Below are 6,636 nucleotides of genomic sequence, written 5' to 3'. Positions count from 1 at the left end.
TCTGAGATTAACTTCAATGAACGAAGATGTCTTAGAAAGTTTCTCTGATGAATGAAAGGCTACTTAGAGAATAGCATTTTGATGACTGAGATTAACTTTTTGATGACTCTGAGAATAACTTTGAGGATGCGAGTAAATTTTTAAGTGTTTGAGAGTGTCTTTTGATATCTCGAAGAGTGCCCTTGAAGTCTTAAAGGATGTCTTTGATGTCTCGAAGGATGTCTTAGAGTGTAACTTTGGTGTCCTTGAGTAAGTCCTTGATGTATTGAAGAGTGTCTTTGATTTCTCGAAGAGTAACTTTGGTGTCATGGAGAACACCTTTGACTATTTTTCTTACTTAACGACATATAATTTAGTTGGGAACAATGATGAATATGACTATTTTAGCGAAGTGAAAGGTTACTTTAGTTAAGAACAGTGTTGGAAAGAGGCTAAACATGACTATTTTTTCAGATGAGAGATGTGATATTTCAGTTAAGAAACGACAGGGAAACATGATGAAGTAACTATTTTTAGTTGACTGATGAGCACTTTTAGTTAAGAACAGTTTTGGAAAGTTTCCTTTGACAATTTTTTCTTACTTGATGAAACATAGCGGCTGTTAAGAAAGTGCTGAAAGAAGTTTCCTTTGACAATTTTTAGCTAAGAGAAAGGTTGTTTTAGTTAAGAACAGTGTTGAACGAGGCTATTTCTGACTATTTTTAGTTGACTGGATAATAAGTTTAGTTGAGAAATGACGAAAGTGACTATGTTTTAGTTGATTGGCGAAAGATTTTTTTAGTTAAGGAACGTTAAATAACATGTAAGGGGAAAAACCCAGAGAACATATGGGGAACATGGCAAAGAACATATGTAAGAAAAGTTGATGAATACAGTGAACATGCTGGGAATATGAACTTACAGAGAACATGAAAACATGATAAGGAGAATAGGGAATATAAAGAATGAACAATGGACTTGTGAAGAACATGGAGAATATGACAAAGAATGTAGAAAACATCTAAGTGAAGGTGAAAAACGAAGTGATCTTGTGAGGAACATGAACTTGTAGAGGAACATGAATATTGACAAAGAACACAAAAATATGGAAGTTAGCATGAATATTGAGTATAAAAGTTGTAAAGAGAACATGTGATGAACATGAAAACATAGAAAATATGACTAGAATTTGTAGAGAACATAATGAGACTAAGAGAAAGATTACAGAAAAAATGGAGATACTTGTGAAAATATGAACTGAATGGGACTGTGAACATTTGAAGAACATGGAGTCAACACGGATGAGAATACGAAGAACACAGTGAATATAGAGAAAATATGCAAATACAGTATGATTATTGAAGGTTTGGATACGTTGGGGATGAGAAGGGTAAGGTAATTACTCTGATAAAGAGATAGGCTGGAGAGGGACTTGATCGGATATATTTATGTTCGATGATCTAAGACAGAGGAAATGGAGCTTGGTTAATGCCCTGATTAATTTTACTACGTTAGAAATAAGGCGATCCTAAATCTCAGGTGATTTAGTTGGAAATAAAGAACTTGTACAAAATGAACTAAGCTGGGGGACAAGAGTTGAAACTTGATAACTGAACTGGTTTTTATTTACTATGTCTGAAAATGTAGTTGGGTGTTTAAATCTCAGGGGGATTTGGACTGATAGTAATGAATTTACAGGAGTGAACTTGGACAGAGGACAAGAGCTAGAGTTTTATAATTGTTTACATCATATTTACTATGTCTGAAATACAGAGGGTAAAAATTTGGGGGAAATTGATGGGTTATTTACAAAGACTTGAGGGTGGAAGAGGGTGGGGGGACGAGAGCTGGAGCTCAGTAACTGACTTGATCTAATTTTACTATGACTGAAATATGACTATTTAAAATTTCAGGGGGATTGGACTGCTAGTAGCGAAAATGTGGTCTCTGCCAAATTTGGGTCTTCAATTGGAACTCTGATTAATTTTGATCAAGAACTGGACTCTGATGAATTTTGGCACAAAGTAGACTCTGGCGAATTTCTGTTGATAATTGGACTCTGATGAAATTTGAGCTTAAAACTGTCTCTGACTAATTTTGCTCTCAAAGTAGACTCTGACGAATTTCTGTTGATAATTGGACTCTGATGAAATATGAGCTTAAAACTGTCTCTGACTAATTTTGGTAGCAAAGTAGACTCTGGCGAATTTCTGTTGGTAATTGGACTCTGATGAAATATGAGCTTAAAACTGTCTCTGACTAATTTTGGTCTTTACAGGTGAAATAGCCGTAAATGGATATAAAACTAAATATTATGGATAAGTTGTCTGTTTTCCTTAACAAAACATCTAAGACAATATTCTCTGAAAATGGTCCTTTTACAAATTCGGTCATAAACATATAAATAAACTTCTATGATTATTTGAAACTCTGAAAATAGCTGTAAGGAAATAGGAGAAGAGAGAGAGAGAGAGAGAGAGGGACGGTCCAGATATTATTATGGAGAAGATAAGATACGATTACCGAGGTGACCTGAAGGCCGTGTCTGGCTGACGTCTAAAGTAAACACAGGTGAGGCGACAGATTGCGAGGTAAGGGGGGAGGGAGGGGGGTGTGGTTCAATTACAGGTATACATAAACACACATAGCTTCACGTGTCTGTCGGTCTTGACAATAGTACACATGGATATGCACACAAAACAGTCCATACTCGTATGACATTATTTTTAATTATAAGAACTTTAACAACTTCTAAAAATCTGTGACTGACAAAATTTACCTGAAAACCCTAAAGCGCTACATACGATATTTGAATTTCTCCCATAAGACCTTAACAAACTTCTATGTCTCGGAAATTATTTTTCTCATATGAATTCCATACTTCTAAAATCTGTGACACAAAATTTACCTGAAAACCCTGACACGCTACACACGAATTTCCAGAAAAACAAAAATTCCTCTGTGGACTGTACAGTCCACAGGGGAATTTTCTCCCAGAAAAAAAAATTCCTCTGTGGACTGTACTCCCTACTACTCATATAGTCGTAATGGCTTGGCGATTTCTCCTGATAAATAGTGACTCCTCCCTCCTCCAGCTCCAGTGACCCAGTCACTGTAACCTACACTGTTACAGTGTGTGTGTGGAGAGATACGGCTTCAGCTGGAACCATGAGGATAGTATGGTGTACATGGTTATAGTGACACTGGTTGTGAGTAGTGTTGAGTTACAGTGATGATGGACGTGTGAAGATGGTTATAGTGAAGATGGATGTGAGTAGAAAATATTGTTACTTTGATGAGGGTCGTGTGTAGTGATGATGGTGTTGTAACTACACAAAACCATCAAGACTACCATTCTGATAACCATCTACACAGCACATGAAGGTTGTGTGTAGTGTAGATGGTACAGTGATGAAGGTTGTGTGTAGTGTAGATGGTACAGTGATGAAGGTTGTGTGTAGTGTAGATGGTACAGTGTTCATGGTTGTGTGTAGTGTAGATGGTACAGTGATGAAGGTTGTGTGTAGTGTAGATGGTACAGTGATGAAGGTTGTGTGTAGTGTAGATGGTACAGTGATGATGGTTGTGTGTAGTGTAGATGGTACAGTGATGATGGTTGTGTGTAGTGTAGATGGTACAGTGATGAAGGTTGTGTGTAGTGTAGATGGTACAGTGATGAAGGTTGTGTGTAGTGTAGATGGTTACAGTGATGGTGGTGTGTAGTGTAGATGGTACAGTGATGAAGGTTGTGTGTAGTGTAGATGGTTACAGTGATGGTGGTGTGTAGTGTAGATGGTACAGTGATGAAGGTTGTGTGTAGTGTAGATGGAACAGTGATGAAGGTTGTGTGTAGTGTAGATGGTACAGTGATGAAGGTTGTGTGTAGTGTAGATGGTACAGTGATGAAGGTTGTGTGTAGTGTAGATGGTTACAGTGATGGTCGTGTGTAGTGTAGATGGTTACAGTGATGGTGGTGTGTAGTGTAGATGGTACAGTGATGAAGGTTGTGTGTAGTGTAGATGGTACAGTGAGGAAGGTTGTGTGTAGTGTAGATGGTTACAGTGATGGTGGTGTGTAGTGTAGATGGTACAGTGATGAAGGTTGTGTGTAGTGTAGATGGTACAGTGAGGAAGGTTGTGTGTAGTGTAGATGGTACAGTGATGATGGTTGTGTGTAGTGTAGATGGTACAGTGATGAAGGTTGTGTGTAGTGTAGATGGTACAGTGATGAAGGTTGTGTTTAGTGTAGATGGTTACAGTGATGATGGTTGTGTGTAGTGTAGATGGTTACAGTGATGGTCGTGTGTAGTGTAGATGGTTACAGTGATGGTGGTGTGTAGTGTAGATGGTACAGTGATGAAGGTTGTGTGTAGTGTAGATGGTACAGTGAGGAAGGTTGTGTGTAGTGTAGATGGTACAGTGATGAAGGTTGTGTGTAGTGTAGATGGTACAGTGATGATGGTTGTGTGTAGTGTAGATGGTACAGTGATGAAGGTTGTGTGTAGTGTAGATGGTACAGGTATGAAGGTTGTGTGTAGTGTAGATGGTTACAGTGATGGTGGTGTGTAGTGTAGATGGTACAGTGATGAAGGTTGTGTGTAGTGTAGATGGAACAGTGATGAAGGTTGTGTGTAGTGTAGATGGTACAGTGATGAAGGTTGTGTGTAGTGTAGATGGTTACAGTGATGATGGTTGTGTGTAGTGTAGATGGTTACAGTGATGGTCGTGTGTAGTGTAGATGGTTACAGTGATGGTGGTGTGTAGTGTAGATGGTACAGTGATGAAGGTTGTGTGTAGTGTAGATGGTACAGTGATGAAGGTTGTGTGTAGTGTAGATGGTACAGTGATGAAGGTTGTGTGTAGTGTAGATGGTACAGTGATGAAGGTTGTGTGTAGTGTAGATGGTACAGTCATGAAGGTTGTGTGTAGTGTAGATGGTACAGTGATGAAGGTTGTGTGTAGTGTAGATGGTACAGTGATGAAGGTTGTGTGTAGTGTAGATGGTACAGTGATGAAGGTTGTGTGTAGTGTAGATGGTTACAGTGATGATGGTTGTGTGTAGTGTAGATGGTTACAGTGATGGTCGTGTGTAGTGTAGATGGTTACAGTGATGGTGGTGTGTAGTGTAGATGGTACAGTGATGATGGTTGTGTGTAGTGTAGATGGTTACAGTGATGGTCGTGTGTAGTGAAGATGGTTACAGTGATGGTCGACCATCAAGGTAATAGAGTATTAACTAGCTCCCGTATACCATCACTCCCATTCTTTTCCTCCGTTCCATCTCACATCCTTATCCTGACCCCTTCCAAGTGCTGTGTAGTGGTAATGACCGGGCCCTGTACCGGACAGGTTGTGAGCAGACGGGAGAGGAGACCTAAGAGCGGGAAGGGCGAAGGTTAGAGGTGGGAAGGGGGGAGGGAGTGCTGTCGTTGAGGTCGTGGGGGATGACAGTAGAGAAGAGGTACAGGAATGGAGTAAAGTGGAGGTCTAGGGATGGGGAATCGGGACGGAATGTTGGTTTGTGAGGGGTGTTGGAAAGTTTCCAACACTAATACATCATTATTGTATCATAATACATCACCATTGTATGCTAGGCATAGTATATACTAATCCTACTAATTTGTACTCATCTGCACGTCATTTACCAAATTCTTCCCACATAGAGGGAGAGTATTGCGTCAGATAATATCCAGCAGAGGCATAATTTTTGTCATCATGCCAGAGAATTGAATAATATTCTCGCCTTTTGTCAGTATTCTTTACAAGAATTAATACCTGATAATATAACAACTAGTGATCTAATAACAACGAGTTATCAACTAAAAGATCACTATATAAGAGTTTTCATCAGACTCCTGAAGAGACCTTGGCTGCCTTTTGTAGACTGATCCATCATCCAACACAGCAGTCCCAGGTCGACTCTGCAATCAGATACGTCATTAATACTGGGACACTCTAGGGAACCTCACTTACAGGCTTAGACACAAACGTCCACCTCTTCATTCCATAGATGGCGTTGCTGTCTAAGCGCCACCTCATCAGAGGTCAGCAACGGTTATGTTACGAGCTGATTAAGACGGGAATCCAGCACCTGTGGCCGGTATATCCCGTCCTCGCTAGATGGCGTTGTCCATTTGGAGTGGGTTTCGGGAGCGGACTCACAGATGGCGTTGTCGTCACTGCTCCGTGCTCCGACGCTGGACTCGGGTCCGTAACAGAGGGAGAGAGAGAGAGAGGGGGGGGGGGGGGCTCTACTCACAGGCAGAAAGAAGGGAAGAATGAAATAGTGTGTTGAGACAGAGAGAAGAGACAAGCGCTAGCATACACACACACACACATACACACACACACGGAGGCATACAGATAGACGGGCACACATATACACACACACACACACACAAAGGTTTGCCACCAGACTAGTACCGGAGCTGAGAGGCATGAGCTACGAGGAGAGACTACGGGAATTTAACCTCACGTCGTTGGAGGACATAAGAGTTAGGGGGGCATGATCACCACATTCAAGATTCTCAAAGGAATTGATAGGGTAGATATAGACAGGCTATTTAACACAAGGGGCACACGCTCTAGGGGACACAGGTGGAAACTGAATGGCCAAATGAGCCACACAGATATTACAAAGAACTTTTTTAGTGTCTGA

This window comes from Procambarus clarkii, unplaced genomic scaffold, assembly GCF_040958095.1.
Source record: "Procambarus clarkii isolate CNS0578487 unplaced genomic scaffold, FALCON_Pclarkii_2.0 HiC_scaffold_99, whole genome shotgun sequence".
In the NCBI taxonomy this organism is placed as follows: domain Eukaryota; kingdom Metazoa; phylum Arthropoda; class Malacostraca; order Decapoda; family Cambaridae; genus Procambarus; species Procambarus clarkii.
This window is presented reverse-complemented; position numbering follows the sequence as displayed.